Source organism: Meriones unguiculatus, chromosome 9 (genome assembly GCF_030254825.1).
Source record: "Meriones unguiculatus strain TT.TT164.6M chromosome 9, Bangor_MerUng_6.1, whole genome shotgun sequence".
Lineage (NCBI taxonomy): Eukaryota > Metazoa > Chordata > Mammalia > Rodentia > Muridae > Meriones > Meriones unguiculatus.
In genome coordinates, this window is record NC_083357.1 from 80,589,876 (window position 1) to 80,610,960 (window position 21,085).

General features: G+C 36.4%; 1 long non-coding RNA gene across 2 annotated transcripts in view; it reads right to left on the reverse strand.

The window, feature by feature from the left end:
- Positions 1–3,083: 3,083 nt before the first annotated feature.
- LOC132656520 (uncharacterized) overlaps positions 3,084–21,085 on the reverse strand; it is a 28,026-nt gene continuing 10,024 nt past the window's right edge. Inside the window, exons 3-4 of one of the 2 annotated variants that reach the window (XR_009594280.1) lie at positions 14,215–14,496; positions 3,084–12,911 (exon numbers count right to left, since the gene is read on the reverse strand). This is a non-coding gene — a long non-coding RNA (uncharacterized LOC132656520). The other variant, XR_009594279.1, reaches the window with a different exon arrangement.

The window sequence follows — 21,085 nt, forward strand, 5'->3', positions numbered from 1 at the left end:
GGGTTGTAAAGTGAATATTTAATTTAAAAAAAAAAGCCTTCAATGTTTTTTTGGGTTTTTTTTTTTTTTTGTTGTTGTTGTTGTTGTTGTTTTTTGCCTTCAATCTTTTGATTACATGCCAGGAATGCTATAGCTGGATCTTGAGGTAGAACTATTCCAAATTTTCCGAGAAAGCACCAGAATGATTTCCAAAGTGGTTGTACAAGGTTACATTTCCACCAGCAATGGAGGAGGGTTCCTGTTTCTCCACAACCTCTCTAGCATGCATCAGCCCTTGAGTTTTTTTATCTTAGCCATTCTGATGGGTGTGAGATGGAATCTCAGAGTTGTTTTAATTTGCATTTCCCTGTTGACCAAGGACTTTGAGCATGTCTTTAAGTGTTTCTATCCTATTTGATATTCCTCTGCTGAGATCTATACCTCATTTTAAATTGTATTATCTGGTTTGTGTTCAACTTCTTGAGTTCTGAGTAATGTAATCCAAAAGCAGAAAGAGACATATTGTATATACTCAATTATAAGTGGATATTAGCCATATAATATAGCATAAACATACTAAAATCTACAGTCCTAAAGAAGCTAAACAACAAGAACCCTAGGGAAGAGGCTGAAACCTCCTTTAGAAGGGCAAACAGGATAGACATCGGAAGTAGGAGAAGACAAGGAACAGGACTAGGAGCCTTCCACTGGGTGCCTCTGAAAGACTTGACTCGTTAGGGTATCCAAGGAGATAATGAGACTCACAACCAAAATTTAGGCAGAGTTCAGGAAATCCTGTGGAAAAAGAAGGAGTTAGAAAGACCTGGAGGGGAAGGAACTCCATAAGGAAACCAACAGAGCCAAAACACCTGGGCCCAGTGGGGTCTGCTGAGACCAGGACTCCAACCAAGGACTTTGCAAGGAGAGGACCTAGAACCCCTGTTCAGAGGAAGCCCATAGGCTGCTCAGTTTCCATATGGGTTCCCTAGTAAGGGGGGCAGGGGCTGTCTCTGACATGAACTCAGTAGTCAGCTGAGTTGGTGTCATTTCCCTCTGGGGGATGCAGCCTTGCCAGGCCACAGAGGAAGATGATGCAGCCAGCCTTGATGAAACCTAATAGGCTAGGGTCATATAGAAGGTGAGGAGGTCTTCCCCTATCAGGGGACTAGGAAAAAAGAATAGGGGGAGAAGAGGGAGGGTGAGTGGGATTGGGAGAAGACTAGGGAGATGGTTACAGTACTAGGAGTACTAGGGAGCTGGGATATAAAGTGAATAAATAAATAAATAAATAAATACATAAATAAATAAATACATAAATAGATTTTAAAAACTTTCAGTCTTTATGTTATGTGTGAGTGTGTGTGTGTGTGTGTGTGTTCATCATGTGTTCTGTATGATAGATATTGACTTTGTATACCTTCTTATACTTCTATTCCACTCATTTTGGGGGCATTCTTACCAAACTGAATCTCAGTGGTTAGCAGGACAGGCTGATTGATGGGCCCCTGGGATCCACCTGTCTCTAAGTCCTTCTATCTGCTGCCCAAAGCTTAAGTTTCAAACGCACACCATCAAGTGGCTGCTGGAGATCTGAATTCAAGTCCTTATGCTTTTACAACAAGCACTCCATCTACTAGGCCATTTCTCCAACACCCTTCCTTCTGTTATTCATATTGTCAGTAGAGTCATGCATGACAAGTCCTACAGGGATCCTCAAGGTGTTCAAATCCCAAGCTATAATACTTGTAAAGCACCAAGTATTTAAACAAACATAAGTGTAGTAATCTCTTGCACCTGACATTCACATGTTAGTATATTAAAGACAAACATTCTTACGTGCCCTGAGGAAAGAACAGAAGTTTGCCTGGTGGAGCTAAACATGGTCTTTGCTCACTAATAACTTCCTGAAAACTATTAAAATTTTAAATAGGCCTTTACTTGAATTACTAGTTCTGAAATATCGGTGACAAAAAAACTGAGATCAAATTATAATGATGTTCAAATATAAGTCATTATAAATATTCCTTGTGAAAGTTAATGTTTACACCAGAAGAGGTAATTTCATTGAAGATTTTATGTTCATTTATAAAATTAATGAACATATTTTCCCAATAGCAAAGAGAAAAATTTCTTTGATTTGTTTTTTTCCGTCATGGTTCTTTTTATGCTCTTGACCATAACTGGTGAATAATTAATATTAGAGTTGGAATAATTTAAAATTTCTCAACTCATTTTTGGAACTTTTCATTTGAACCCAGCAAAGCATATTTGACTCATGATTTGTGTCTTGTGATTATGAATATATGTTAAACAACATTTAGTCTTTTATGACAGGTAATTGAGTGAGTTAGAAAAATATTACAAATAGCAACATTTAGAACAATTAAAATATATAAAATTCACACAGGTCTTAGGTCAGAGAATTTTAAAGGTCTTATCTGTTACTGTTTTCATTGCTGTGGTGAAATGTCTGACAAGAAAGAACTTAAGGGAAAAGGGGATGAGTTTGTATGACGTATCAAGAAGATATCATGAGAAGCGCAGGGCAGCAGGAAAGGGAAGCTGCTGCTCTTCTACATCTGTAGTCAAGAAACACCAGTAAACAGAAAATGGGTACCTTCTACAAAAATTGAAATCCACCGTAGAGATCCCCTTCCTCTCGTAACGATCCACCCTAACCTTCCACAAGCTTTATAAACAGGGTCAAAGCTGGGGATCAAGCATTCAAACTCGTGAGGGTGGCATTTCACCTTCAGAAATATTTCTAGCCTTAGACTAGAAATGATGGAAACACATGTGCACTAACATGAGCATACAAAGTGTACACATATCACCTCAGAGCAGAACTTTATTCCAAATGAGTCAACATTTTCTAAGAAGCATCTTTCAATGCCTGTCACTGTAAAAGAAAAAAAAAAAAAAAAGAGTCAAGAAGCTGCTCTTAATTACAGGGCTTGGCGTGTATTTTCAGATAATTAATGTTCAGAACATTATTATTTCACTAATTATTTCTGAAAATAGCAGATTTCAACATATAGCATAATGCTGTACTTTCTTGGAGTCACAGAAGACTAAAAAAAATCAGTTGAATAAACAGAGTTTATTGAATACTTTTGAGAATAATCACTTTGAAAAGAACAAAATTGGGACACAGAGCAAAAAAGACATTTTATACAGAGCATTTTTGATCCATTAGTATTCCAGTTCTTGGTCCTACTATTCTTAGACACCATGACCTTTTTATTTCCTATTCATCACATACATTGTATTGAATATAATATTTTATGACTTAATTCAAATTCATTAAACCATACAATTAGCTGCATAATTTAATGTATTTTCTTCTCACTGTTTTTCCCCCCAAAGGATTCTCAGAATTTTGCATATTAAAAGTAAAATATGTGTCCTTGAGGTTGGTTCAGTAACTCTACCTTAGTAAATATTATAAAAACAATAACTTCTTCATCAGTATGAGGAGCCAGCTGCTAAAAGCCTGAAGAATATGAATTACATCTTGTCTGAGAGAAATGGAAAAGGTTAAAATTCATCATTTTAACTGATAGGCTCTCTACAGAAAAATAAGCAAGGCAAAGAATGCCAAATGCAGTTTTAATTTTTAAGGTCTCCTAACTACATTTTCTAAGAAAAAAAAATGGGACTTAATTATTAGTATTGTAAACAAGATTTTTCTGATAATCATTGATTTTATGTTTAATTGGCCTTAATGAGATATATTTCTGAGTTTAAAAACATTGACTAAATCAGTTTTGTACCTTTACTTTTATAACTGTAATCTGTGAAAAATAATTTTAGCTCCTTCATGATGAATATACAGTATTTCATGCTTACGTTTGGTCTGAATCTGCCTTTCTTGAGTCTGCCAAAATGGTGTTCCAATCTCAAGAACACAGAATTAAATTAAAAAAAAAAATTTTATAACTTTACTTTATTTTTTTCTCATGAACAAGTTAACAACATAAATAAAATGTCAGGCTATCAACATCTCCCCTCCTATTTCACTGGGAAAAGGGAGAGAAATTAGTAGACATAATGTTTGCCATTGAGATGAATCATTTTTCTCAGTTTCTGGTCTCTATCTGACTGTGCCAGGCAGCATTACTCTCATAGAACTCTCTAAAATCATTCACCTTTACTTAGAAGGAAATGTTCTCAACCAAAGATTAAATACCAAACTATGTCTTATCTAAAAAAATCAGGAGCCAGAGCCTAAGCTCATTGCACAAATTCTGTAGAAAGTTGAATATTTTCTTTTTTATCTGTTGCAAATTTTTTAATATTTACTCTCCCCAGGGAAAAAAAATCAATAGGATGGATATTTATTAAAAGGGTATATTATATTGGCTTACAAAATTATGATATAGGTGCTCCAACAATGGCTGTCTCATATCAAAGAGGCCAGGAACCTAATATTTTTGCAGTTCAAGAGGTGTGATGTCTCATCAGCCTCAATCTGGAATTGAAGTCAGAAAGGACACCTTGAGAAGCGAAGGGTTTCAATCCCAATTGGAAACTTAAGGTTGGCCCTAAGAGTATTAAAAACACACATCAGGAACAGTAACAGGATAGATGAACTTGTCAGAGAGAATGACGGCAAACAAACACAAAATAAAACAAAACAAAAAAAACATGTCTTCTCCTTTATCTGGGCTCCCACTAGAAACTATTGTCCACATTTAAGGTGAGTCTTCCTATTTCAATTTATTCGTGAAAGTACAAGGTACCGAGAAGCTTGAATTTTGTTAATTCCAGATCTGATCAAGGTGACAAATAAAATTAAACAATCAAAGGTCCACCCTTTGTCTAATTAACACCCAATCCTTATTACTCAATTTTGAAATAATAAATTAAAAAAAATCATAACAGGCAATGATGCCCTTGAGGAAGTCCACAAACTCTTCTACTATCTTAGAATAAGAGCTTAAAATTCCTGAAAGAACTTAGTTTTTTCTTTCCTTTTAAAAAATATTTATTTCTTACAATTTATTCACTTTGTATCCCCTCTGTAGTCCAATCTCTCCTCTACTCCCATTTACATCCTACTCCCTCTTCTTCCCCTATGCCCTTTCCATAGTCCACTGTTAGGGGAAGACTTCCTCCTCTTCTGACCTTAGCCTCTCAGATCTCATCAGGGCTGGCTGCATCAACTTCCTCTGTGGCCTGTTAAGGAGCCAGCCACTGAGTTCATATCAGAGACAGTCCCTGTTCCCCTTACTAGGGAACCCACATGGAAACTAAGAAGCCTATGGGCTTCCTCTCCACGCATAGTCCTTGGTTGGGGTATCAGTCTCTGCAGGACCCAGTGGGTCCAGGTTTTTTGGCACTATTAGTCTCCTTATGCAGTTCCTGACCCTCCAGGTCTTTCTTTTATTTTCCTAAATTTTTATTTTTTATATTAATTACAGGTTATTTACTTTGTATTCCAGCTGTAGCCCCCTCCATCATTCCCTCCAATCCCCACCCATCCTCCCTTATCTCCTCCCTGCCCCTTGCTAGGTTCACTGATAGGGGAGGTCCTCCTCCCCTTCCATCTGACCCTAGTTTATCAGGTCTCATCAGGACTGTCTCCATTGTCTTCCTCTGTGGCTTAGCAAGGCTGCTCCTCCTTTGGGATGGGGAGGTCAAAGAGCCAGCCACTGAGTTCATGTCAGAGAGTGTCCCTGTTCCCCTTACTAGGAAAACACACTTGGATACTGAGCTGCCATGGGCTACATCTGGGCAGGGGTTCTAGATTATATCCATGCATGGTCCTTCGTTGGAGAATCAGTCTCAGAAACGACCCCTGTGCCCAGATATATTTGCTCCCTGTGGAGCTCCATGTCTTTCTTCCTCTTCTTCCATAAGGTTTCCTGCATTCTGCCTAAAGTTTGGCTATAAGTCTCAGTATCTCCTTCGATACCCTGATGGGTTGAGTCCTGAAAGCAGTTATTAATGGTAGCAAAGATATGTGTTTGCTATTAAGGGACATTAATATAAAAATAATGTTCAAAATAAGGGAACTTTTACATTTGGTGCTACACATGGAAAGTGGAGGGAAAAGTTAGACAAATCAAAAAGGAAGAGAAATGATAAAAACTTCTTTCCATATGGAGATCTTTATGAAACAAATGGGGGGTGTGAAACTTTTTGTGATGCAAGTGTTATGGACTTAAATTTGCAGTCATTTGTAGCTATAGAGAAAGAAGTTACATCATCAATTCTAATACCAGATAGAAAGCTAAATAGGCTCCAACAACTTGGGGAGGAAGATCTGTGGTAAAGGTGGATCTGTACAGATGCTGATTGAATTCACAAGTGAATACTGAGGAAAGGAATAAATCCCTTGCTCTATATTACAAGACTTAGTGTACAAATGCATTTCCAATTATTAGCTCTATTTTATTATTATTATTATTATTATTGTTGTTGTTATTTACAATTTATTCACTTTGTATCTCAGTTGAGGCCCTCTCCCTCATGTTCTCTCCATCTCACTGTCTCTCCCTTTTTCTCCCCATCCATCTCCTGTAGTCCACTGATAGGGTAAGTCCTCTTATCTAACCCTAGCCTATCAGGTCCCATCAGGACTGCCTGTATCCTCTTCCTCTGTGGCCTGGCTAGGTCACCTCACCAGGAAGAAGTGATCAAGAAGCAGGCAACTGAGTTCATGTCAGAGACTGTCTCTTCTCTTCTTACTAGGGAACCTACATGGAGACTGAGTTGTTTGTGGGCTACATCTGAGCAGGAGGTCTACGTCTTCTCTATGTATGGTCTTTGGTTGATGCATCAGTCTCTGTAGTCTTCCCTGGATCCTGATTCCTTTTGGCTTTGTCCATCTCTTTGTGTGACTCCTGTCTGCTCTGGGTCCTTTTATATCCCCCTTCTTTCTTAAGATTCATGAGCTCTGTCCAAAGTTTGGCTGTAAGTCTCTTCATCTGTTTTGATCCCCTGCTGGTTGGAGTCTTTTAGAGGACCTCTGTGGTTGGCTCCAGTCCTGTAACCTCTCTTCTATTGTTTCCAGTGTCTATCCTTTTTTTCTCTTCTGAATGAGAATTAAGCATCTTCCCTAGGGTCCTTCTTGTAGTTTAGCTTCTTTTATCTTTTTTTTTTTTCCAGAGCTGAGGACCGAACCCAGGGCCTTGTGCTTGCTAGGCAAGCGCTCTACCACTGAGCTAAATCCCCAACCCCATAGTTTAGCTTCTTTAGGTCTGTAGATTTTTATATGTTTATCCTATGTAATGGTTAATATCCACTTATAAGTGAGTATATACCATGAGAATCTTTCTGCTTCTGGAATACCTCACTCAGGATGATCTTCTCTAGTTCCATCCATTTGCCTGAAATTTTTATGGTTTCCTTCTTTTTAATAGCTGAGTGGTAAGGGAGGGGGCTACAGATGGGATACAAAGTGATAATCTATAATTAATATAAAAAAGTTAAAATTAAAATTACAAAAATAACTGAGTAGTATTCAATTATGTAAATGTACCACAAGTTCTGTATTTATTCTTCAGTTGAGGGACATCTAGTTTGTTTCCAGGTTCTGGCTATTATGAATAAAGCTGCTATAAACATGGTTGAGCAAATGTCCTTGTTGTATACTTGAGCATGTTTCAGATATAGGCATAGGAGTGGTATGGCTGGATCTTGAGGAAGCACTATTCCTAATTGTCTGAGAAAGCTCCAGATTGATTTCCAAAGTTGTTATACAAGTTTGCATTCCCACCAGCAATGGCTCCCCTTTCTCCACATCCTCTCTAGCATGTGTTGTCACTTGAGTTTTTGATCTTAGCCATTCTGATGGATATGAAATGGAATCTCGGGGTAATTTTAATTTACATTTCCATGACGATTAATGACTTTGAGCATTTCTTTAAGTGTTTCTCTGCCATTCTATATCTCTTTGTTGAGAGAATTCTCTGTTTAGCTCTATACTCCATTTTTTTGTGTTTAATTTTTTCAATAACATTAAAGTAGCCCCAATTGCTAATATAAGTTAAGTCTTTTCTGTTATTTCTTAAAATTATTTCCTTTAGTACGTTTTGGAAAAAGCTAAAAATTAAAAATAGAATTTAAAAAGACATTTTGGGCATGAGGACAATGGTTATAGTTTCCCATAGGGGTCTACTGCTATAGGAAATTAATAGTAACAGTTTCTCCTCCAGTAACTGTAACTTCGCTAGCTGAGCTAGATTTCCAGTACCAGGCATGGTCTCCCTCTTGCTGAGAGGCTATTAAATCCAATTAGAGAGTTGTTACCCACAGATAAGTACAGTCTTCATGGAAATTTCTCATTGCAACATATGGAGACCAGTACGGAAAACATACCAAACAAACTGCAAAGTTATGGAGCGTAGTCCCAATGAATACATCTAAAAACACTCTGGCACCTAGGTTCAACGAACCTTGTAAAAGATGGAATGAAAACACGAGATGAACAAGGATGGCACCAACATGGCAAAACACAGAGGAAAAGCCTTTGAGGTTCCCTCCTCACAGAAAGAACTCTTGTCAAAGCTTGGAAAGGGCGAGGTGGTCCCTCAGGCACTAACATACAAATTGTTTGTCTAGTGCCAAGTGGGCAGCCCTGAAAATATACATACAAGTAACAAATAAACCGAAGATTTTATATTTAGGAATATGTAGATGTTTGCATGTATGTGTGCATTTATGTGCATGAATTAAAAATAGTTAGTGAAAAAGAAGCCCACACCATGAATTTGCAAGAGAGCGAGAATGTTCGAGTGAAGTGTTTGAAGGGAGGAAAGGGAAAGGAGAAATATTTTAATTAATTGTAATCTCAAAAAATTTTAAAAAGACATTTTGGGACAACTATAGTCAGCAAATCTAGCTAACTGGAATCTGCACATAATGAGAGGAATATGAAATTAATTGCAACATGTTTCAGTTTTCAGTGATTCATGTTCCTTCTTCATAAAGTTGTTTTATTATTTCTATGGCCATGCATGTGGCTCAGCTGTATTGTGTACACGGCTAATGAAGTTATGGGGCACAGTCACCTCCATTTTCAGGCCAATTAGTTTTATTTTGTTGACAGACCATAACCCTAACGTAAGGTAAATTGTACTAAAAATAAATATCTTTTATTATAAGGCACCCAGGATTTGAATATATGTGATTCTTTTGTCACAAATAAAGAAAATATCAGTGTCTACATCTGTGTAGCTGTAGTAACTGCAGTATTAAACCACACATTTTACATAAAGACAGCACATTATAATAAAATAAATTGTATTGGTGTGTAGATACACTTTTTTTAGAAGAACAGGTTCACTGGTATCAAAATCAATGTGAATCCTTCTAATATTACTCCGTCCTTTTAAGGTAAACACCTTGTATAAATCCTATTCACAGAAATGAGTGGCAGTTTTTACTACAAATATACTGTTTTAATCCAGAGCTCTTACAAAGAGTTTTAACTTACATTTCATTCTCCAGGAGTCCAGAAATGAAAACACAGCTTGAACTCCTAGGTCAGTCTCTTTAGCAATGAATTTGACGGATGATCTCTAGCTACAGCTGTGGTGTGAGTTGGGTTTATGATTCCCACCGGGTGTGGAGCCTGTAGAACTGCAGGTATACCTTTCACCATTAGTTAGCTCCCAAAAAGTGTGGCTGCACATTTGAAAACACCTTATAAATCATTACAATTAACAACCTTCAAACTGTCCATCCAAAGCAACTGGCTTGACATGCCATCTGTTATTTTTTCCTTCAAAACCCTCTAGTCTGTTTATCTAAGGAAGCCATTAACATTTAAAATGATGTTATTTTTTAAGATGTGTGATGGGCTGATGCAGTAAAGCCTTTGTTTTAATTACCAACAATTTCTATGATGCAATATAATTTTTGTGATACTCTGGGCTCTTTACAAATCAAAAGGAATTCAACTAAAACAGTAATTAATGTCAAATGGCTAGTCACAAAAGGCCCTATTTAATTAAAAAATTCTAATCTTTGATTACACCTCGTCATACATTCTACTAATTGCAAACCCTTGCCTGAAAAAAAAAAAAAAAGGAATATAATTGGGGACATAGTCTACTGTCTTTCCAAAATGACATCTGAAAATTGCATGAAATGGCTTTGGTGTGCTTAGAAGTTGGAAATTCATCCTAAGTCATATTTCTATTTACTTTATCTTTTTCCACTAAGCTTAAAAATTATTTTTTATTAAACAATATTTGAGTTATGAAATAAAACACACTAAAAATTCAGTCTATTATTAAGAATATTTTAACTACCATAATTCTCACAGTTGAATTTAAAGAATAATTTTACCCTTACAAAATCAATAAAAAAAATCTGTCAGAAAGATGTAATATTGGGCCAATTCACTATGATATATATTGGACTTATAATTAAAAATACTAGCTCAGTGTTATGGTGTAAGCCTTTAATCCTAGCATTGAGGAGGCAGAGATAGACAGATTCCTGTGTCTTTAAGGCCCAGCCTAATCCCAGGACAGTCATAGCCAGCTACACAGATAAACCCTGTTTTTAAAAAACAAACATAATAGTAATAATAATAATTATTATATTATATATGCTATTATTATTATTAAATTGAAAAAAATGTTTAAAAAAAATTTACATTTTGCAAGGCCATAGTAGCACATGCCTTTCATGCCCAGCAGGAGCAATTGGATCTCTGAGTTTGAGGCCAGCCTAGTCAACAGAGTGAGTTTCAGGACAGCCAGGGCTACACAGAGGAAACCTGTTTAGAGAAACAAACAAACTAGACAGACAAACAGAAAGAAACAAACATATTTTCTTCAGATCTCACATACCAGTGTGTATAGATTCTACTGCATATGGAAGTCATTATTGAGTTCCATTGTACTTATTTAATGTCATTATCAGAGTCTAATATTTAATTGCAGGGATGTTAAACTTATACTAATAATGTCTTTTTTTTAGCTTCCAAAATAAAAGTATATTCCTAAATGTATGTGAAAACAGTTCATAATGTAAATGTTTTCATTTCATGTCCCAAACATGTCATTCAATGAATCGTGATTCAAATAAAAAAAAAAAACAACTCAAGCAGTATTCTTACAAGAGAAAATGTCTGTACAATAAAATATGTAAATACTGTTATTATACTGACTAAAACCGTAGGAAATGCAACTAAAACTTTTTAACATAAAATGCTCTTGTTTAATACAATTTAATATTCTATAAACTGGTTTTAATACAAAAATAAAGCTAATGAACAGAACAATAACGTTTTCTTCGTTATTTCTTTTAAAATAAGAAAAGAATTTGATTAATTGACACAGCACATCTTAGACAGTAAAAAACATCAAGTCATTCTATGGATGACTTACGTATAGTGCATAAAGCACCATGCTAAAATTGGTGGAACTCACTGTTCAGTGACAAATGGAATTAACCTCATAAGGATAATGGAAACAATAAAACAAGTTAAAAGACATACCAAGAAATGATTCCTTTTGCGTTTAATCATCAATATGCATTTGAATTTTGTTATTTTATCCAGCTATCCTCTTGTATTAGAAATATTTTTTGTTACTCTGACCTAACAAAAACAGCAAAGATATTCTAGGAGAAGAAATTTATTGCGGGTTCGCCATTTGAATTAATTGTTGCAACACATCAAGGCAAGGAAGACGCGGAGGCTGAAGCTGAACCAGAAATGCTAATAAGTAAGTGTGATATGAGTTACATTAAATCTGGAATTTGGTTGTAACATCTCCCCCCTCACTCTGCTAAATCTTTGAGACCCACCCTCAGAGATCCATTTTCAGTGGTGGTTCACCGATTTCTTCCATAACCTGTAAACAATGCCACCAATTGTGGATGACAGGCACTCCATACTAAACCATTACTATCGTTTGTAGCTGTGCTGGGTGGACTTACATCAACTTGGCACAACCTAGTGTCATGGGAGAGGAAGAAACTTCAGTTGAGGAAATGCCTCTGTGAGGTCCAGCTGTAACATCGCTCTTTATTAGTGATCAATGAGGGAAACATGGAGAGGGTGGTGACATCCCTGGGCTGAGGTACTGGGTTCTAGAAGAAAGCAAAATGAGCAGCCACAGGAGTAAGCTACTGGGAACGCCCTCCATGGCCTCCGAGTCAGCTCCTCCTCCAGGTTCCAGCCTGCCTGAGTTCTAGTCCTGGTTCCTCCAGTGATGGATTATGACGGAAGTGTAAGCAGAATAAACCCTTTCTTCCTCTACTTGATTTTCTGTCACGGAGGTTTTGTTGTAGCAATAGAAAACCTAAGACAGTAGCAATTTTTAAATTTAAAATCCTTAGGTATTACAGTTAATTTTTATCTGCCATTGTCTCTGTAATTCTTAAATATTTCCATATTTTTTTCTTTATTGTTATACATGCCATTTTTAAAGGTATTATTTCCCTAATTTTCAGCTGGATAGAACTACTTAGTAATATTAATTTTTTTGAATAGTCAGTTAATTTCTTCCAAGTTCATGTGAAATTTAAATATTAAATATAAAAAAATTCTTTATACATTCTTCTTCAAATGTATAAATATGTTTTAAAATTTCAATTTTTAAAAGTTAAACACACACACATATATATGTATATAACAATGTACAGAAAAGGAGGTAGTTACATAGCTGACAGCATATTTATTGTCATATTTTATATCTTGCATATTCATTCAAAAGAATAATGTTCTGGTATAAAAATGACAGGATGGGTGTCTCACTAATTGAGAAAAATGAATTCTATAGAAACACTAGCATAATCCAATGTGTTTTGTTGGATATTTCTTGTTATAAAAAGTACTGACTAGCTTCAGGTGTGTTACATACACCTTTAATCTTAGCATTCAGGAGTCAAAAGCAGGCAGATTTCTTTGAGTTCACAGGAAATTTCGTCTATATATGGAGATTCAAGGAGGGTCAGATATTGAGACACTGTCAAAAACAAAAAGAAAGGAAGCTATGAGTGAAACACATTTTGAAAATATAATAGTAATAATTGATATCAAGGCATTCACATCCTAAGACAAATATAAATTATCATTATTTATTTTGAATCCTAAAAATTGTTATTGAGCTATTAAAATTTTTGTGATTTGTAAAAACATAGTAACATCCAAAAAGTATTATAGCTTCAAGATTTTAACTACATATGACTTCTAGCAAATTCTCTCTACAAACTCAAAAATACCAGTATTCATTAATGCTTTACAATAAATAGAATGACCATTAGCTAGATTAAGCAATAAATTTTGATAATGTGCTTATTATGTAGTCAGGCAAATGTTAATTTTAACTATACATACATATATATACATATATATAATCAAAATAATGTGAAAAAAAATAAAATCGTCAGGAAAACCTTCAGCAGAAGTAACACGTAAAAATGCCCTGCCCATAATGAAGAGGCATGTCAAATCCTCCTGCCCAAATCATGCAATTGGCAGCAGAATTCTGCTGCTAATTGGTATACATTTTCTTCAAGAAGTGAGTATTCTAACCTTACATTTGACAGATGTTTGTGTAAATTGTCATGTGATATTTTGAGTGTGTGTCTGTGCTCTTTATAACCTTCTATTGTCACAGATTAAGAAGTAAACAACTTAAAAAACAAACAGAAGAAAAGTATTAGTTATTTTCAACCAAGTGTATATATATAGATATATAATCAGAAGCAAGACATTTTCAAATATATAAAACAATGGATAGATCAATAAAAATATCAACTCAGAAAGCATGTTTTCAAACATTTAGAACTCTTGATGATAAATGGGATAGTCAAGAGATTAGCCATTGCAAGTTGTATTGGAGAGAAAGCTGAGTAGTAGATCTTTTCTGGAGCCTGGGTTCAGTCCTCAATGCTGGAAATAAAATAAACAAATAAATTCTTAATATATAAATTACTGTATCTTTTTTGTAAGTTACTGTATCTTTTCTACTGTATATTTTATAGGGATGTGTTTATAATTCTTTTTATTTATTTATTCATTCATTAATTTATTCACTTTACATCCTGATCCCAGACCCCTCCTTCCTCTCCTCTCTATCCCACCCTTCCTCTCTTTTCCCCATAGCCTGCCTTTCCTACTCCTCAGAAAAACGGGAGCTCCCCTTCCAGCACCTCAAGTCGCATCAGGACTGAGGGCATCCTCTTCTGCTATGGACTAGCAAGGCAGCCCTGCCAAAGAGAGGTGATCAAAAAAGCCACAGAGTCTCTGTCAGAGACAGGCCCTACCCTTGCTAGAGGACCCACTTGAAGTCCAAGCTGCCCGACAGTCGATGCATGCATGGTCCTTGGTTGGAGTTTTAGTCTTTGCAATACCCATTGGGCCCTGCTTAGTTGGCTCTGTTGGTCTTCTTGTGGAGCTCCTGTCCCCTCCATGTTCTTCTGTCCTTCCTCCCACTCTTGCAAAAGACTTCTTGCTTCCCATCCAATGTTTGGTTGTGAGTCTCAGCATCTGTTTGGATCTGTTTGCTGGGGGAAGCCTCTCAGAGGACAGCTACACTAGGCTCCTGTCTGAAAGCATAGCAGAGTATTGTTAACATTGTTAAGGGTTAGCTCTCTTCCGTTGGGTGGGTCTCAGGTTGGGCCCTGTATTGGTTGGACATTCCCTCACATCTTGTAGGCAGGGTAAATTTTGGGTCGAAGTTTTTGTGGGTAGGTTGGTTTCCCCTCCCTTCACTGGGAGTGTTGTCTAATTAGAGGTTTCAGGGGTCAATTAGACTACAGTTCTTATATGCTGACAGTACCTGAATTTTTAATAATTTAACTACAAATGACTAATAACATAATTATTTAGAATTTGTGAAAATGTTCCTATTATCTGATCTTTACAAATGTGGATGGGAAAATGGTATTTTATTAGCATTTGTGAGAAGTGAAAACACAGATCTTGTAAAGTTAGCTAATTTGCCTATAAAGCTAGACAAAAGCTCATGGAATCATTATTACTCTTTTTCAAAAAATATTTATTATTTATTACAGTTTATTCACTTTATATCCTGGCTGTAGCCCTCTCCCTTGTCTCTTCCCAGTGCCACCCTCCCTCCCTTTTCTCTCCCTATGCCCCTATCCTAGTCTAATAATGGTGTGGGGCAGGTCCTCCTCCACTTCCATCTGACCCTAGCCTATCAGGTCTCATCTGGACTGGCTACATCATCTTCCTCTGTGGCCTGGTAAGGCTGTGCTCCCAACCCCCATGGGGAGGTGATCAAAGAACCAGCCACCCACCGAGTTCATGTCAGTGACAGCCCCTGCTCCCCTTACTAGGACACCCACTTAGAGACTGAGCTGCCTATGGACTGCACCTTAACAACGGCATCATCTAGGTCCTCTCTGTGCATGGTTTTTGGTAGGAGTATCAGTCTCTGCACACCCTCCAGGGGCCTAGGTATTTTTGCTCAGTTGTCCCCTTGTGGAGCTCCTGTCCCCTCCAGGTCTTTCTATCTCCCCTTCTTCCAAAAGATTCCCTGTGCTCTGCCCAAAGTTGGGGTATCTGCTTTCAGAGGCCCTCTGTGGTAGGCTCCTGTCCTGTTCCCTTAGTAGCCCAAAGGTCAGCATCGAAGAAGCTCCAGAAGACGGATCTTCCCCCAAATCCCCTCTAGCAGGCTGAAATGCTAAGTCAAAAGGGGCTCCGTGACATTAGCTATTATCTTGGGCATCTGCTTAGCTGAAATGGAAACTAATATTGTAGTAACCGGGCTAAAAGCCTAGAGAGACACTATAATAGTTCTCCTTGGCTTACTACCCCTATATCCACCCTGAAGGGACCCCAAATCCCATTATAAAAAGATAAATCTATAAGATACAAGGGGTCATATCTGGAAGACCCAATTGGGTCTTCAAATGATCATGGGAAAGGGGGAAATGGGAGACCAAAAGATAAGCAAAGATCGTTAAGACTATGTAGAGTAGGTGTGGTATAGCAGTTAGTAAATTTCCTGAGGGGAGAGCTACCTTGCTGCATTCTTTCCCCACCCACTAGAGATACAGTTGCTAGGAAACTAGACCCTCCCCCTAGGGGAGGGTATCATTAATGGTCTGGGAACCTTCCTATAGCCAATCGATTCAAAATGTAGCATCTTGACCAATAGATGCTTGCCAGGCAGGAATTGCCCCTGCCTTGGGCATGCTGGGATGGACCAGAATCTATAAATCACCCAACTAACCTGGGGCAATTGTATGCTGTCCCAAGACCATTAGAAAAATGTAGGTCTTATTAAGAATACCAATGATCTCTGGGCTGATAATACTCCTTCAAAAGCACAAAGACAGTTTAATAAATTACTCTAACACTGAGCATTGTTATGGGGTTGTCCAAAAGAGTCTCAAAACATTATGGGTTATAGTTACTGCCCATGGTTGCAGCTCAATGTATAAGATCAATAGATTGCAGCTCAATGTGAAAGGTAAATGCCTGTTGCTGAAGTCACCATGTACTTTATATATAGGGCCCATATGCCCCTGAGATTGAATTGGCATGGACATCTTCTTCTTGAGGAGTACTTTTTATGGTCCCAGAAGCTTCCAAAGGAGAGAAGCATCCAAGGGGCCTACCAAGCTATGATTCCTATGAGCTACAACAATGACGACATTGGCACTATACCCCTAAGGGCACAACGGTGGTACACACATCTTTGCTAGTAACCAACAGCTCTATGATTGTATTTAAGACCTGCTCAACAGGAAGAAAAACATGCCTGGTTCTGGACTTAGTCAACTACCCAGGGCTAGTGAAGTCACGGAATTTAGAAAAGAACCTACAACCACTACTTTATTAATCCAACCAGCAAAACTCCAAACTACATTCTGGATATTTGTCATTTGACCCAGAACCCCAACCTCCCCCCCTTTTTTTTTAAATTGATACGTTTACACAACAATCCTCACCTAAAGCTCAGAAAATATTATGGAACAAAGATAGAATGATTGTAGAGGACCAGGGAGTTTGCTTTGGGATGGTGTCTCATAAAAATGTCAGAAGTTTTGCCCATGAAGTTTCATCAATTTGAATGCATTAACATGAGCTGAACAGAAGGCATGAAGTAATAAGCATACTAATATGGATGAGGGAACTATCATAAGGCCTCAGACTTTCACAGAGAACTATGAACAACTAAGGAATACTGAGAGCTGGAGATACAGTCTTCACCAGGAAGAGCACATCAGTTAATTATCTAATACCAAATGGTCAGCTCTGAAAGCATGCAATTAATTCTATGTGGACTGAGCAGTATGTATTTAAGAATAGAAATCATCTGTATACATATATGTATATGTATGTGACAACAATTAACTTTAAAAGAGGTTATGAATTTGAAAGAAAGCAAGGAGAGATATGTGAAAGGCTTTAGAGGGATGGACATGAAGGGGAAATGATATAATTATACCCATGATTTCAAAAAAGCAGGAGAATTTTAAAAGAATACCAATGACCCAGGTACTTTATTATGTAGCATAATGTTATTATTATTATTTGCATATGTGCTGCTCTTGAATGAATATATTTATTAATTCTTCCACAGATGTACATCACAGGGCCACAGAAAATCATCTTTGTTCGGACTTTATGTTGAAGATACGCTGAACCCAATGGAATACCTGACAGATAGTTTTCAATTTGGCATATGTGAAGACACATGTGCCAATGAATTTTGTGAACTATCACTCCTTAACTACAAAAACGTTATTTATTCAATTATGCTTTTAATCTAATTAATTTATATGAGGTATTAGATATAACATACCATGCAAACATAAAAATTTGTTGTACTTACAGAAATAAAGATAGGAGGTTTGATAAATAACTTCTTGGGCATGTTAAACCACAACATACTAAATCATAGGTACTTATTTTACTTACCCATAAATTAACTAATTCATTTCTTTCTCACTATTTGCTTTCCCAAAACTGTGTTTAAAGAAATTTTATTCATAGACTGATATCAAGCATACCATTATTCTATTAGAGGTGATGTTTTATTTACTTTCCATCTAATGGTTGGTAACAACAAAAAGTAGGAAAAAAAATAAAACCAGTCAGTTACTGCAGAACTATATAATTTTGTAGATCCTAGTGATTTCCTGGGGTAAAAGGAAATAATCAAATAGCAACAAAAACAAAAATTGTCTATACAAAGTATAGCAACTTAACAGAAATTAAGGCTTTGTTGAAGAGAATTACATTTTAAGGTTATTTTCCGTGCTTTTAACAAGAATGAATGTGTCCAATAATATAAAATTTATGAAACTGATGCTTCTGAGAAGGCATCCACTACACTTAAATTCAGAAAAATATTTATTCTTTATCATTAAATATATATACTGTTGGTATTTTTCAACGTGTATATGTATGCACACAAGCTTTACAATATTCTAATATATTTGATATTTAATAAATTTAATTTTAACTGTATTAAATTTAATAATAAAAATAAAATATTATTATGCAACTATTATATAATTTGCTTATGCATTTATTTTGCAACTAGACAGTATGGTCCCTATCACAAAGAGTTTCCAAGTCCTAATCCCTGGAATATTTTTATGATACATTGTGTGAGAAAAATGTGAGTTTTTCAAATGTAACTAAGATTAAAGCCCTAAAATATTCCAAATTATTAAAATATGGATTGGATCTAATAAAGTCATCCCTTAAAAGCACAGAAATTTCTTATACCTAAGGTCAATAAAATTTGGAACAGAAATAGATTTAAGGCTTGAGAAAGAACAAATTTTGCTGTTTTTAAGACTTTGGGACACCACAGATGCACAGCAAGCAGCTGAAACACTATCTTCACTCTTATGGTCACCAAGAAGTGAATTTAAGCAACAGCGTTGCCTTTAAGGTTTATACCATATCTTCTAAGTCAAAGAATAAATTAATTATCTTTTTAAAAAATTACTATCTTATTCATTGCTCTTAGGGTCACTCATGGAAAATTTTCATTTTCCTTTACCGATAATTCTCTTTCTCCTGATTTGTAAGAGCTGAAAGTTCTATATTAAATATTTAGCATTGTTAGAATAGTTGTTAATTTAGTACAGGAGTCTATTGTTTTAGGAGATAAAGGTGTTAGTGTAACTTACTAAAAGAAATTGTTCAGAAAATATTATAGAAGGTCATACAAAACAGAAAATCCAGCAGAACTGTAGAAATTGCTCAATCACTCTGATGCTTGAATAGGAAGAAGCACAAACACACAGCAAGTGTAGGAAAAAAATGTGTATTAAACAATGAAATAATCAAGAAACTTGTATTGTCCTCGGAAACATAAACTGAGTCAATGTGCTAGAGTTTTCTGTGTATTACAAAACTTTGGCTTCTTCCACAGTTTAGCAATAAGAATGCACCCAGAAATCAAGCTACAAGGGTTTGGGGTTTCAAGAAATCTTGCTGTTCACAGCAATTATCACTGTTGCCTACAAAGCTCACATGTCCTAGAGATGACTGGTCAGAGGGAATTTAGCAAGTGCCATTATTGTGCCTCATCCTGGCCTTTGGCCAGAGAGCAGGAACTACCCAAAGCAGCACTGCAGAGCACCACCTAGAACAGAAATTGATACGTCCTTCAGCATTCTCAGTATTCCACCATTAGAAGATCATGTCTGTGTCACTTTTATATTTTATCTGATACCCAATGAAATATAGCAGTTTACAAGCTTGAATATAACTTTATCTTTCCAAAAACCTTTTGAGCTCAGTTATTCATAGTTATAATTTTTTTTCTACTATCTTTCTTCCACTAGAATTTCTGTTACTTAGTGCCATACTTTAGTGAGGAAAAACCTACAGTTGTCTATGTATTTGTTTTCCTTCCTTTCTACAAGTTTCTTTTTGTGTTGCAGGAAGCACGCAAGTATATAATGCCTTCTGCTTACTCTTATATGCTACCTTCTTTGTATGTCTATTATTTTCCATCCTTTCCCCAATCCATTCCTTTCTCGGATTCATGATTTTTGGTTTGGTTTTGTGAAGGAATTAGTGTAATCAGGGAGTTCTGTATTACCACTGGGTTGGGCTTAACCGTGTGAGAACTATGGAAACACCAATGGATACAAAACATAGGGCAGCAATTCCACGTCCCTGCTTAAAACTATGTCAAGCTAACAATATAACAGTATTGTGCTCCCTCCACCATATTTTTTAATTAGGCTTATAGTAAGAGACATGAATTCTTTCTGTGAAGCTGGCTTCAAACCCAGGGTATGTTTGGTTACCCTTTAATTTTTGCACCACTAGGTTCATGTGTCACCATCCAGAAGCCTACATAGACCTTCAAGATCAGGGAAGCTTTATGTTAGGGAGAATGCTTTATCATTCAAACTTATTTTTCAGCATAGTGACATAATATCTAGGCAAAGACCTATATCATTCAGAGGCCTTTTGGAGCCTTTCTGAACAAAACCCATATGAAGGTAGCCTATTCCTAATACCGATAATTTGCTGCAACTTTCTGCAGTTGGTCTGCATCTACTCTGGTTTTGGATTTCATAGCCCTGGTGCTTTAAATTTTATACTATTTTTCTTTTATAAACTCTACATGCTTTTTCCACTTATTCTCTATCTCCAGATTTGTTTTGAAGATGTTAACTGTAGTGCTTAGCTTTCTGTCACCTTGACACAAAAAATAAAAACACCTGAGAGGGAATCTCAACTGAGGAATTGCCATCATCGTTGGCTCATGGGTGTGTCTGTGGGAATGGATTGTCTTGATTAATGATTGACAAAAGATGGCCCAAAATATTGTGAGTGCTACCAGCCCTGGGTCTGTGGGTCTGTACTGAATAAAAAGCGAGCTGAGCAAGCCATGGGAGCAGTTCAGTAAGTAAAGTTCTTCCAAGGTCTCCACATCAATTCCTGCCTCCATTTTCCTGACTTAGGCTCCTGCTTGGGTAACTTTGTTGATGGCTTGTGACATAGAAATATAAGATTAAAAAAAACAAAAAACAAACTTTTTTTTTTTTTTTTTTTTTGGTCATAGAAATTTGTGCCAGTAGTGCCCTCCCCCGACAGTGTACTCTTCCCCTTGTTCCTGTACAAAGTAAAAGTCTCCTCCTTAATTTTGCTAATCCCCTTAACAGTTACAGTGGTTTTTTTTAGCAC